Source organism: Solenopsis invicta, chromosome 2 (assembly GCF_016802725.1).
Source record: "Solenopsis invicta isolate M01_SB chromosome 2, UNIL_Sinv_3.0, whole genome shotgun sequence".
Lineage (NCBI taxonomy): Eukaryota > Metazoa > Arthropoda > Insecta > Hymenoptera > Formicidae > Solenopsis > Solenopsis invicta.
The window spans coordinates 18,883,803-18,897,470 of NC_052665.1; the positions used below are offsets into that span (position 1 = coordinate 18,883,803).

At 37.2% G+C, this 13,668-nt stretch overlaps 1 long non-coding RNA gene across 1 annotated transcript in view; it reads right to left on the reverse strand.

Moving 5' to 3' along the window:
* Positions 1-301: 301 nt before the first annotated feature.
* Positions 302-13,668, reverse strand: part of LOC113003923 — a 48,871-nt gene continuing 35,504 nt past the window's right edge. The window contains exons 3-4 of the long non-coding RNA XR_003268763.2: positions 1,674-2,776; positions 302-1,183 (exon numbers count right to left, since the gene is read on the reverse strand). This is a non-coding gene — a long non-coding RNA (uncharacterized LOC113003923). The remainder of the gene's footprint in view (positions 1,184-1,673; positions 2,777-13,668) is intronic.

Below are 13,668 nucleotides of genomic sequence, written 5' to 3' on the forward strand. Positions count from 1 at the left end.
AATCATTTTTATTAATTACAAATGTAAGAAATTAAAAATACAATTAGTTTTTACGTAATGTGTAGCCATTCTTCTTAATTTATTAACATTTTTTATCATTTTCCATTACGTTATTAATTTATAACAGATGCTAATGTTCTGATGTAATTAGCAAATTACTTAGGTAAGGTGAAAAGCTTCATATCTACGAATTTAAATGTAACTTCTATCTGCAATTATACAAAATGCAATTTTATTTATTTACACTTTTAATTAAAAAAGAAATAATTTGGGCCGTTTGTACTACAAAATATAAACATTTTCTATTTTATTTAAAACTAAATACCAAATAGTAACTACATTGTTACCTTATTTAATAATTCAAAATTGATAAATAAGAACTTGCAACAAATCATTAATTATAGCAGCAGTAATTATTTATTGAATTATTTTTGTTCAAAATAATAAACCAAAAATTGTTAATAACAAAAATTATTTGCTGTAATTTATTATACAAGACGAGTATTTCGCCATAATAGTTATATACTATACTTAACACGGATCATAAGTAAAAAATAAGGTTAAAAAGATTCAATCTATTAATTCGCAATTTTGTTACTATTTAATATTTAAAATAGATATGTAGCATACTTCAAAATGTGAATTTTGTATTCGTTTCGTCCGCATTGCAAAAATATTGATGTCATTATTGCGCGAGTATTTGTCTCGTGGCTAGAATTCACGTTGCTAAGCGTGTCGTGCTTGTCCCAACCGTGTGGTATAATACAGCCCAACTACCCGTGCAAACACTTAACGCGATCCCAGAACGTGCGTTTGTTTAGTTACATTTCCGTTCCCGCGCCATAGTGCGATTGTAGTCGCACATGCCCGCATGTTTCTAGTGAAAATACACGCGTTTGATTATACCGAGCATTAAACGTCGCGCTCACGACACCCAGGGAGTTTAAAGTATTAAGAGAGTTTAAAGTTTAGAGTTTAAAGAGAGTTTAATCTTAAAAAGATTAAATCAGCGAAACAAAAAATGTACGAAGCTAAGATTACTAACATAAAACATTAAGATTTACACTTTTCTTTGATGCGCAGGACAATTGCAAACATGAAATATAATAAGAAAATTGATTTCTGACTCACCGATCCGATGCGCAACGAGCGGAGTTGATCAGTCACGAAGCTGCGGTGATTACTGTAACACACAAACATAAGAAATAAAAATGAAAACTGCGCTCAAAATAATTATATTGCAATATTTCATAAGTTAATTTTTATGTACCCAAAGAAAGGTTTCTTTGAGTTAAAAAATATCTCTTTGACTCAAAGAAATTTGTACACTGCTACACGGTTAAAGAAATTTTTTTTTACTTGAAAACATTTTTTAATTAAATAGTTACTTGTTTGACTTAAACAAATAATTTATTTACTTTTAAAAAGGCTAATAATGTCATTTCTTCAAATCAAATAAATTTTTATTTTCCGCAAAGGTATTTTCATTTCAACTTAAAAAAACTATGTTAAAAAAAATTTTATCAATTTAAACGTAACTTTTCTCTGGGTGTGTATAAAATTTTATACAAATTTTCTTTCTTTATAAGTAGCTTTTTTTTAATTTATTGCGATAAGACTAAATAAGAAGAAGAAAGATTATTAAATTTACATAAATAAGAAATTATATTTACTCCAAGGTTGCTCCGCTGAAGCCCGATGCCTCTCCCAGGCCTCCTCCTCCTCTCAGTGTTCTTTAAGTTGTCTTCCTCTCGTTGCACACACGAAACACTCGCGAATAATATACTAATTTTGCGAGCGTGGACTAACCATTTATAAAGTTTTTTGGGCGATACTGCGGCACTTCGGGTTTATAAAACCCATGATATGAGTTCCCATTTAGAGGGATTCCCGTGGATTCAGCACCCCGAGTCGGCGAGTAGGACGCACGCGTACCCGCCCCCGAAAAAGGGTAAGCCCCACGCGGAAGAAAACAAAATCAATGGCATTGAATCCGAAGCCTCTTGTCTCACAAAAATCACGTCTAAAATTGACTCGTTCATAAGCCCAGCCAACGGATCATCGAGATCAGTCCCACTGGATCTTATATCCAAGCGGCGTCGACAAGACACTCCGGCAGGACGAGAGAAGAAGGTACTCATTGCCGACGTCTAGCATTTTAGACGAATCAGGAAATGAGAGCCAGCCTCTCGTCACAAGCTTAACCTACAAGGCCAAGTTCTGACCAAGTCAGATTAAACGTGATTCACTGGTTCGAACCCCAGATCCAAAGAATCCAAAAAGGGTATCAAGGATCTAAGAAAGCCTTAGGTGGACGAGAGCAAGAGAAACGTGCGAATCCAAGGCAACCGATCCGAACTCTTACCGCTTAGGACCGAACCAATTGCCGGAGACAGAGCGTGTAAACCTCACACAACCAGACAGCCGCGCAACATGCACACAGGGGAAACATGCTATAACGCGGCCCGGCATTACCTCGTGCACGGGCACTCGGCATGGAACATCGCGGTGCGCCGCGCGCGGCCACCATGCGCAACGCCCCAGTGAGAATATATCCACTGCCAAGCAGCGGGGGTGCGATTCCCGGCCCTCGAATTAGAATTCTATCGAATGGGAGTTATGAAAAAAGTCTATTTAGTCCAATACTCAAACGGCACTCCCGAAGCAAACGCGCGACGCGACAAATCGGCTGCGATTTGTTTATTTTATTAGTCATGTCCAAATCGGCGACAATGGACGTTGTCCTCTTCTCGTCGCTGTCCACCTCGAAGAATATCTGTAACATACGATACATTGTACAACCATTGGTTAAATAGATTAGATATTGTTATAAACCCTGCAATGAAAAACAGACTGGCAATAACTACCAAATATACAGTGAAATATTATCAATTAAATATTTGGTCATTCTAACAAAAAATAATTTTTTTTTTCTAAATATTTAGTAAACTTATACCAGATTTGGTAATAATACACCCAGAGAAAGGTTTCTTTGAGTCAAAAAATATTTGTTTGACTAAAAAAAATTTGTGCATTGCTATACGTTAAAGAAAAATTTCTTTGACTCGAAGAATTTTTTTGATGATTCTTTTTATTAGAATTAAAGAAAAGAGTTAAATCCGACATCAAGATTAATCTGTATTGATGGAAATGAACATAAGTGTATATCTAGCTAGATATGATTAATCAAATCGGTGTCAAATAACGTTGATAGCACTGATCGATCAACGTCGCTTCGACTAATTACTTCTTAAGCGGAAACCTTTCCATAGATAAAGAATTCTTTGAATAGTTTAAACAGAATAATAATGATAAAATCCAGTCTTAACGCCATATGCGTTTCTGCGTGAAGATGTTAAAGAATCTTTCATCACTTTAAAAGACATAGAGTGCTGCACATCTCGCAAGAAATAAGCATAATAAAACGGGTAATACATCGCGGAGTAAGACATTCGCGTCATCGTTTCGCAGCCGCGGAAGGATGTCGTGGACATTCCTAATTTCATAGAACTCTGGTTTGTAGCAGTTTCAAAGCTGTACGTTTGCAAACGACGTCGTGTCCGGTTCAGCCATTACTACTTCGGGGACAGCCGTAATGTACACTCTCCGGCAGACGGTTTGAATGTGTGGCTAAAGCCTACAAACGCCGGTCGCGAAAAGAAAATCCTGCGAGTGAAATGCGCTTTGTCGGCAGCCGACGTAAATATATCAAGGGAGCTCGTAACCTTTTGATCTTCCACATGAAATTAAATAATTTCGTTTTGCAAGCTCCCTTGAGCGATAACGTTATACAACCTCGAAAGATTGGATTTTAAATAAATATTGAATCCTTTGGGATATGAAAATATATCTCGATCGATAACAGGCTGATATATAGAAAGAGAGATAGCTGTCATATTTAAGTTTTCATTCGAGAGTTAGAACAAGATATAAGGTAAATCTAAAAATCAATATACCAACAAATTTATTTAATGTAACAGAGATATATTTAGTTTTAAAAACTCAATATTTGATAAAAAATTTCTATGATAATATTTAACACATAAAAAGTTCAAACATATTTCCATAGAATAATTTTTAAAAAATGTGAATATTAAAATCATTGATTACATTTGGCAGACAAAGTTAACCAAGTTAATTCAAGCGGCTCAGTCGGTGGATAATATGGCGGTAATCGCCTTGCTTCCGCATACTCCGCGCATACTGAAAAGCTTCTCACTCACCGCCACGAATCGAATTAGATTTTTCAATCAACTGGATACCCGTCGCGCTAAAGGAAGAGAAAAAGAAAAAAAAAAAGAATACGGGATTCCTTCCTCCATCCAATATGCCACTTTGCGATGCGCGCTCGCACGCGGCTATCCTCCGGCGCGGCAATGAGTAGTTAAGGAAATGGAAACTCATCGGCTAAGGACGTGCCGTGTGAAGATGAAGAGACCAGTCTCTCTTTCTCTGCGGGCGAGAGGTGCCAGCATGGTCAGCGAGACACGCAGGAGGAATCGAGCAGGGTCGCGGTACCGCTGATGTCGCTGACCTTCCTCGCTACCTCTAAACCCTGACGCGAAACTGCCGGTATCTTCCGTGTTCGCTTGACCATCGTGCGTTCTTATCGACTATCTATGACGCCGATCGACGACGACTCGATCGTAACTTATCCGCGTTGACCTCCAGTATAAAATATTCGGGAAAAAGTGAGTAGAAACGCGAAGGAATAATATAGTATCTTTGTCTAATTTGGAAAAGACATTTTTCTCCCAGAATATTTAAACTGAGGTTAATTAAGAGGTTATTGTTTACGTACCAAGTAGAAAGAGCTTAATTTTAATTTCAAAGAAGCTTAAAAAGAAGAACAGGAGCTCCTTTACTTTGCGAGTCAGACATTACCTAACAAGATAAGTTGTTGCAAAAGAAATTTGAAATATTTCATACAATCGATAAAATATTTTGGTAATTATATCATCATTAAAAATAAAAAAATATAGTTATAAGATTTTTGTTTTGTATTTACTAATTTCCTAACACGTAATAAATATTAAATTTTATATATGCACCAACATGTGCGCATCGCAAACGTTCCGTGAGAAAACTTGTTTTTCTACGTATTCTAATATATGTTGTTAGAGATGCTCCCTAAAATAAAAAAAAAGATTGCCGGAGTAAAAAGGGGCAAGGAACATTTCCGCGAGACTTTATTCTCATTACTTATTCTGGTAATGTGCAGGCAGCAGCTCCGCGCGTTTCTAAAGTCAGTGAAACTTTGATGCCGCTTTTCTCGAAAAAGAAGAAGTTCTATGTATTTTACCCTTCAAATTTCCGGGTATCCTGCCATTCGACTGAACCAACAATAAAAGGGGTAAGCTACGAATATTGGCAAAGTAGCTTTCGCGCTAAGCATCACGGCACCTTGGCAAACTCTAGAGATCCTAAGTTTATAGAGTAAGAAAAGAGATAATTGACGTTTATAACGATGGAGGCTTTTGCCAACATTATGTAAGTAATATTGCTTAACAAAATTGCTTTACAAAAATAAGCTTATTGCTGGAAGGAATTGTGTGAATATTGATAAAGTTCTTTGAGAAAACTCGAAATTACATAATCTTTTTTAATAAAATGAATATTTTAATAAAATGAAATATAGCGCAAATATAAATTTGCATTGTAAATTTATGTACGTTTTCTTACACATTTATAAAATTATAAAATACAACTTTTAATTTAAGAATCTTAATTTAAGATCCTAATTTAGACAAATGCACTTACTGCAGGAAAGAATTATGTAAATATTGTTAACGCGCTTTTCGAGAAATTAAATAATTTTCCTTTAATATTTCATTAGAGTAAAATGCGTAAATTGAGATGTGGTTTTGCACTTGAGCATAAAGATGAATTATTCGCTTATATTTTCGCTGATCCAAGTGCAATTTCTTGTTAAGTAATGGAAGACTGCTTAAAAACTATTATTTTCACATTATTACCGATAAAGAAACAGCATCGTTCTCGGTAGAAGCATAAGCAAACTTGGAGGAAAATATTTTCGAACGCTTTCACGGTGAACGAAACAACGTCGGTTGCGAACGATCGCTTCGCGAGTCCACATCCGGAAGGCATCATGCCCGTTGCACAGCACGTAGACCACAGGATCTTGAGCATGCGAGACGCCTGGTCGCATTTGGTAGGCAAATGCTCGGAAACTCCGCCGTCAAATATTGAGACACGTACTCGCCAGGTAGATGGAGAAAGGGAGAGAGGAAGAAAGGGAAATGGAGAAACCTGCGTGCACATAAGGCGACCGCACGCGGAATCCAGCAGGCGAGCGCGAGCTATTTATGTAAACGACAGTTCCCGGAGGGGTGTCGAAGGCGCGTTCGCTTATATTTCCGACATTTTGCGAACGCATTACGCGGTATTCAGGTGACATATTCGCGCAAGCTGTCTGCTTCTTTCTTCCTCTCTTCCGTCCCGACTTGCCAGTCGCGGTTTTTTTCCGTTCAACAACAACGACGACGACGACGACGACGACGACGACGACGACGACGACGACGACGACGACGACGACGACGATGACGACGCGACAGGTAAGGTCCGTTCTTACGGTGCGTCACGGCGCTTCCGTTTTCCTTCTCTCAGGTTCTCTCTTTCTCAGCTTTGTATCTATCCTTTTGTTTCACTGACGGCTACGAGAAGGAACGGTGGCGGATATCGCGCAAGTAAAGCCACTTTGCCGCAGTGATAGCTTTATACTCTGTGGAATTTGTACGCGGTGGTATTGTTTCCTCGCAATATAGGATGGATTCGGAATGAAAGCTCGCGTGTTCCGTTCTCATTTGCGACTTTTCCTTGAATATTCCTTTCGGCCTTCATCATTTCACATTTTCCTTCTTTGTTTCTAATTCCTCTTTACCGTATTTATAACATCTACTTTTCGTTCTTCACCAATGGAATATCTATCGCTGTTCGTTGCTCACCATTCTACTCAACAAGTTAGAACGGTAAGAGACAGGAGTAGTCGAGACAAAGGAAGTATAATGTGTATTTTCAGTACACGGCAACTTTGTAAGCTTACATTCTGCGTTTCGTAATTAAGCGTTGTAATTCCATACTATGTACGCATAAACGCTGGAAGCAGTATGCGCGCATAAAACCGCTACGTGAGGAGGGCATTTTCGTGGTGATGATACCTTTGTTTCGCATTGCTCCAATCGTTTCGATTCACAAGACATCGATGAGAAAGAGGGTGAGGCAGAGAGAACGAAGTGAGATACCATTTATAATGCTATTACTTTGACTTTAGTGGTAACAATGGCTAATTTGAATGTATTAATTCCAAGTTGACACGGTAACGTGCATTGTTTGATTGTAGAGGCTGCATAAAGGGTCGAGAGTGGATTTAATGGGTGCCTGCGGGATATATTTCATGGCAGACATAGATCTTAGATGTTTTTGATTCTACACTTTAATCAATCTCATCTTAGTCAACATGTTTGACTAATATAATGAAATTCTAATTAAACCAAATGATTGGTAAGTTATTAATCGTAACATTATATTCGAAGAAATGTCAAAAATTGAAAATTTAGTAAATGCCCTTCTCAAATAATTTATGCATGCAATTAATAGTAGACAAGAAGTAATATATTAATACGATTCAAACTGGGACAAGGCATTTTTCATCCGCGAAAGCTATAAATTACGGAAATAAATAAATAAATAAAAATGCAAGCGTTCCTTAATTTTATTGCCACTATAAATATTAATGGTACCTGTAATTCCAATCAATAGTATTGTATTATTAATAATATCATACAATTATAACGTAATAATATTGATCTTGTAAGGACATCCCTTAATGGATAAATGACCCTGTGTGCATGCGCGAAATAACCAGGACAGCTCGCCGACGCGTTGCGTCGCGTCGCGTCGTGGTGGCGAGACCAGGCGCAGACAGAGTGGTGTGGCGACCGAGTAAATGCATGTATATTGCTTCATGAATGCGCGTGGCGATGAGCTTGTAGTTAGCCGACGTTGTGCCGTCATTATTAGCGCGGCGGCTGGCTTATGCGCGCCGCGCAGCTAGAATCCACTCGGTGACAAATGGCCCACTCTGACAGACGAAACGCGCCGGAAGCAATTTGCGCACCGGGAAATTCGCCGGGGATTCCGCGCGCCGCCTAAAAATAACGAGTGACCGGGAAATGCGACTCGTCCTAATTATAGTATCGTCCGTCATATCGGTCGCTTTATTTCATAATTAAACCAACGTGAAAGATGAGTTATATTAAGTCACATGTATCGGATTTTCGCGAGAAGAAAAATACATCCTACTGCTCTGCGAAATTTAAGTTAACGGAAGAAAATAAAATCCTTCATATAATACGTTATAAAAATTACAAGATTTAATGGTAGATAGCATTATTTACTTCTAAATTATCATAATAAATTAATAAAATTATTTGTATGTGTGTGTGTGTGTGTGTGTGTGTGTGTGTGTGTGTGATTGCGCGCGCGCATTATTTTTGTATAAATATACACATAAAACCAAAATTTGTAAATTTTTTCAAGACAAACTGCGTTGAAAGTTATCCATGTAATCTTGCGCAAGCTTTACAGGTATCTTGACAAGTAATATCATTTGTCGCGTTAACGATGAAATGTGAAATATAGCATACAATTCTCGAAAGTTTGGGGTTTTAAATTCCTCCGGCTAAGATTCTAATCATTGTTATTACTCGCTGTAATATACGTGCACATTCAAGTCAATGTTTGGATCCGTTAAAGGTAGGATCCTGACCCCTTATTTCTGGTTTAATTACGCTCTAGCTCGAGGCAAGAGGGTGAAAGATAACTGCAGGCTTCGGTTCTTGGATCGATAGAGCAAAACAAGACGTGAAGAAGGATACGACGATTTCTGTCTTTCTTGCACGGCAAAGAAAACACGAGGAATTTTTGTACAAGCATCGAATTAAAAAGGTAAGAAAGGAAAGAGAAAGAAGAAATAAAACTGAAAGCATCGAAGACATACAGAGAAAGTGACGAAGCTGCACCCGATTTAACGCGCGATGGTTGCGTAAATATCCTCGAGCCATTTATTTGGCGAGAAGTACGCAGCATGCTATTAATGTCATCAAAACTGAGGGATGTTAATCCAACTGAAGTAACAAAATTATGATCTTTACACGTAAAATTGGGACGATCGCCGACGCGTAAAAATGAAGAGTATTCACGAAGTTAGTCGAAAAGTTCGCGTTCAGCGTATCACGCGGCGTCAATCTCAATAAAAACGTGACGTCTGGGAAAAAATGTTGTCTTGGGAAAAAAGCTTCCTAGGAGTCAGAAAAAAGGGAAGCTCGGCTATTGTTACCGACCGGGAAATATTACCCTTTATCGTATCTTGCTCCGATCATTGCCGAGCCGATACATTGCAAGGAGCTTTATTCCCGATCCCCTTTTCAATCTCCTGATGGGACAATTTCCTTCGAAACGGCGAATGATCAGAGCAATATCTATTTCTAGATTTTTTTCTGGGGCGTCCTCCGTCCAAGTCCAATCCCACAACGCCGTCGACCTCTATTTCTATTAGCCATTTATGGTCGATGAGTTACTTTATGTAGTTTTATCGTTCCCTTTTGGTCGCCTCTCGATCGTACCGCGATATCGGTAGCCGAATAAATCGTTAGGAAATTGTGTTATAGATAACTGCGACTGTGCGTTAAAGTAACGCACAGATAATGCATCGAGCGTAACAGGTTCTAATCTATAAAAAAAATATGAATCTCGTCCTTTTCGGAGATGTATGTTATGTAAAGAAAGATACCTATGTACAAAGATCTACGAAGATTTCACAATTGGAAAGAAATATCTCCCTCTTCCCAGAAATTTTGTCTATTTGCTACTCGAGATTAAAGTAAAATTGCTTATGTAAAAACAAGAAAGATAAACTTTTTAATTATCGAAATATCGATAAAATAATATTTCAATTATTTGAGGAAAGAAGGGGAAAGGAAGAATCGATGTGTGCAGCTATTTGTTGATTCTCAAATATTACATCTTAATTAATTCTACAATGTTGTAAGCTGTATATATATTACTTTGCATTACTTTTTTATTTCTTCGAGTAATAATTAAATAAAAAATTTTCTTAATTTTTTGTTGAATCTCAAATCTAAAAAATATTCAAGAATAGAACTTGTAAACTGACAATTGTATAGCAATTTTAACTTTAATCTGTTATAAAAAGTGTTTCGATTCTTTTAAAACATTTGCAAATTTCTGAAATTTAATCAAAATTAACATACGGAAATGCGTCCTACAAAAACATGATAACAGAATCAATCTACGTACGGCGAAAGAGCGAAGAAAGTCAAATGCGAATATAACCGTCGCAGTTTTATTTTCCAGCTAATTAGCAAAGCGACCGCGCAATCAGAGATTTTTTGCAGGGAGTAGATATAATTACCAGGTTTGTGAGAAGGGACACGAAGGGACACGAATCCGACTTCGCGGTCACGTCCAGACATAGATATTACTCAGCTGCAATTTGCGAGGTCGAGTCTGCACGCATTACGATGCGCGATGCGTACTCGGTTGGCACGATCGCTCGCAAGGTAAAATAATGCGGCACGCGCCCGTTATTTTTATACCGAAATTCGCGGGAGACTGTCCTTCCTACGCGCGACAAAGCTGCGTACGACATGGGAAACGAGGCGGAGATAATTCGTTCCCTGTGCTCGGCGCTCGAGAAAAGAAAGGCATGTCACCCATGTTCTTTCGCAGCCTTGCTAGAGCTGTTGTATCGGGATGTCGAATTGCATTGCAGTTAGATATTTGAAAAGAAAACGCAGTTCGCAAACAATAATGCGTATTGCAAGACATTCGATGAGAATAAGGAAGAAAAAAATAAAAGAAGATGAAAAAGACGAAGAAATAGAAGAAGCAGAAGGAGAAAGTTACAATTATAAAGTTATGAATTTTCAACTAAAATTGATGCAATTATTTTCAACTAATATTTTAATTCAAAAGAAAGATCTAAAAATAGCAGCATAGAAATATGCGCTACTCTGATAATTACACGAAACTATGAATCAGTTTAATTCATTCTGGGTATTCGTCGCTGACAGAGAATTAAACCGATCGTCGGGCCGTCCAAGTACGCGTAATATCGCGATCATTAATTATCCTAATTGGAGAAACGTTCTGGTGTACGGCACCGAATGGTGGTTACACCGAAGACCTGCAACAAGGTTGCAACAAGCGGAATCTGCGGCTTGGCATTAATCCATTATCTATCTGTTCATCAATTCGTACGCGTAAGAGTAATAACAATGTGACATTCTATTCTCGATGAATAAATGTACATAGAATGATCTAAGACAAAAAATTACGTTTCAAAATTAGATATAGTTTATCGAAGAAAAATATAATTTTATCGAAGAGAAAAATGCATCATAGGGGAGTTGCCGAATGCGTACCACTTAAGCTATTTTTTATTATATTTCGCGTTTGGTGCTGTTTTGGATGCAAGTCAAAATTCGAAATTGTAGCTTTTTTTATATCATTTATTTTTTATTACTTTTTATTTTTGTCACTAAATGTTGCTTATATATAAAAATGTAAAATATTGAATAAGTAGGGGAGTAGCGCTTTAGGAGACCGCATTCAACAACTTTCTCCTACTAGAAACATACTAATGATTAATAAACTATAAAAATTCCCTCTTTTAGCATTAACAGTAATCAATAGTGCATATTAAAAACAATTTTTCGTATATATTATTAAATGTCAGCAATGATATAAAAGAGAGGGAAAGCTAAAAAGCTATTAAAAATTTATAAAAAGTAAGAAGCGCGCTTGAGTTGGGATAATTTTGTGGCGGTTCGCGCAGCGTTATGCAAATTCTCGGAAGTACTTCTCCCGCAGACCGGAAACGGATGGCTATCCTCATCCTGGACCACGTCGCTGTCGCGGCATCTTCATGCCAATTTTACGAGCGTACTCGCCGAACAACGCTTCTATTTTCCTTGCTTTCGTGACATCGCGCGAGCATCTCGTGCATACGGCGCGTTACATTTATGCATGCACCCCGGATCCCGAGCATTTTATGCTCGCCCTGCGCGAAATGCAGCAGCGACAAAACCAAGTTCGTCACTGTTTCTCGTCAAAATAGAGATACGCGCGGCAATATCGAACATGTTAAGATTAATTCTGGATCCGTGGAATGCGATCAAATTTTATTTCTTCAAACAGAAGATTCTGACACAAAATCTTATCTATTTCTTTTACAAAACAAAATTGTTATTACGTGCGTCAATTTTTATTAAATAGTAAAATCCCTATTACTTATAAAATTCACATTAAATAAATAAAATGAAAAAATAAATGTAAAAAGTGAATAATCTTAAAAAAAATCTATTTTAATATGATAAGTTATTTTGTACATTTTTATAATTTATTATATATTTTATTAAATATTTATTAGTATTGTTTATACCATTTCTGCAGATAAAATGTATCACTCTTAAGCCATTTGTACAAATGCCAAGAATAACACGTATCTTAAGACGGAAAGTGCGCGACCCATTTACGGTCTATTTAAAAATATTCCGATTTTTCCATGTCTCGACCGCAGTTTCGATTGTTAGCGTCAACGACACTGAGCTACGAAAAACTTTTCTCAGTGCATTCACTCGGGCAAGTCGGGTAACCCAAATTAAAAACGGTGGTGAGCAGAGTAATGGGACTGAAAACCGCAGACTACATACGGCAGACTTTTGAGTTGCTTTAAGCGCGACAAGGCAGAGTTTCCGACCGTTTTGCTTGCTTTATCAGAACTCCGCTAATTAATTCCGGAGTGCATGGATTAGACTTTCTCTCATGAGTGTTGGAACCTCGTTCGCGTTCTTCGATTGCTCGGATATCGAAGTTGATATTCAACCATTACGGGCTTGGCACTGGGAATTTCATGTGATACCGTACTTGATTTCTTTCACAGAAAAGAAATTTACAAATTTTTTATTTTTTGTAGCACTTGAAAAATTCTATATATAAAAACAAGGGTATATTTTACGCAATTGTCTTCATGTATTAATTTTTAATTAAAAACTTTTCACTTTTTTTACTCTATAAAAGATACTTATAATGTTAAAAATTCTTTAATAGAAGGAAATAAAATTTTCTAAATCATATAAGATTATTAATATTAAATCTTATAAGATAATTTTTAAGAATTTTTTCTGGCAATGCTGCTAATTAGTTGCCAAACAATAATAGCGATATTAATAATCGGGAATAGTATAATAGTTACCGAGAGGAAATTTTCGCAAACTATCTCACTGGGGTTCCTTCGAGTTCGACTATTCGTCTATTCAATTTTCTCGGATTTGCATTTTGTTTCGACGCACGAGACGTGCTCCCCGGCGTTTTACGACGTGGAGAAGGTATTTACGAAAATTACTCGACTATAGTGCGTTCGCCCATTATCTTTTAATGCAGGCTTGCACACAGGACGCCGTAATTTTCAGAAATTAAAATTCTCGAGAGTAACGGATATGCGCGAGTAAACTGACTACGAGCGAAGAAACTTTTTCACATGTGCGACACGTGCAACTCGTAGGATTTGAATAAGCGAATAATACGAGGACTCAATTTCAGATTCAATCCGATGATAATTTTTGA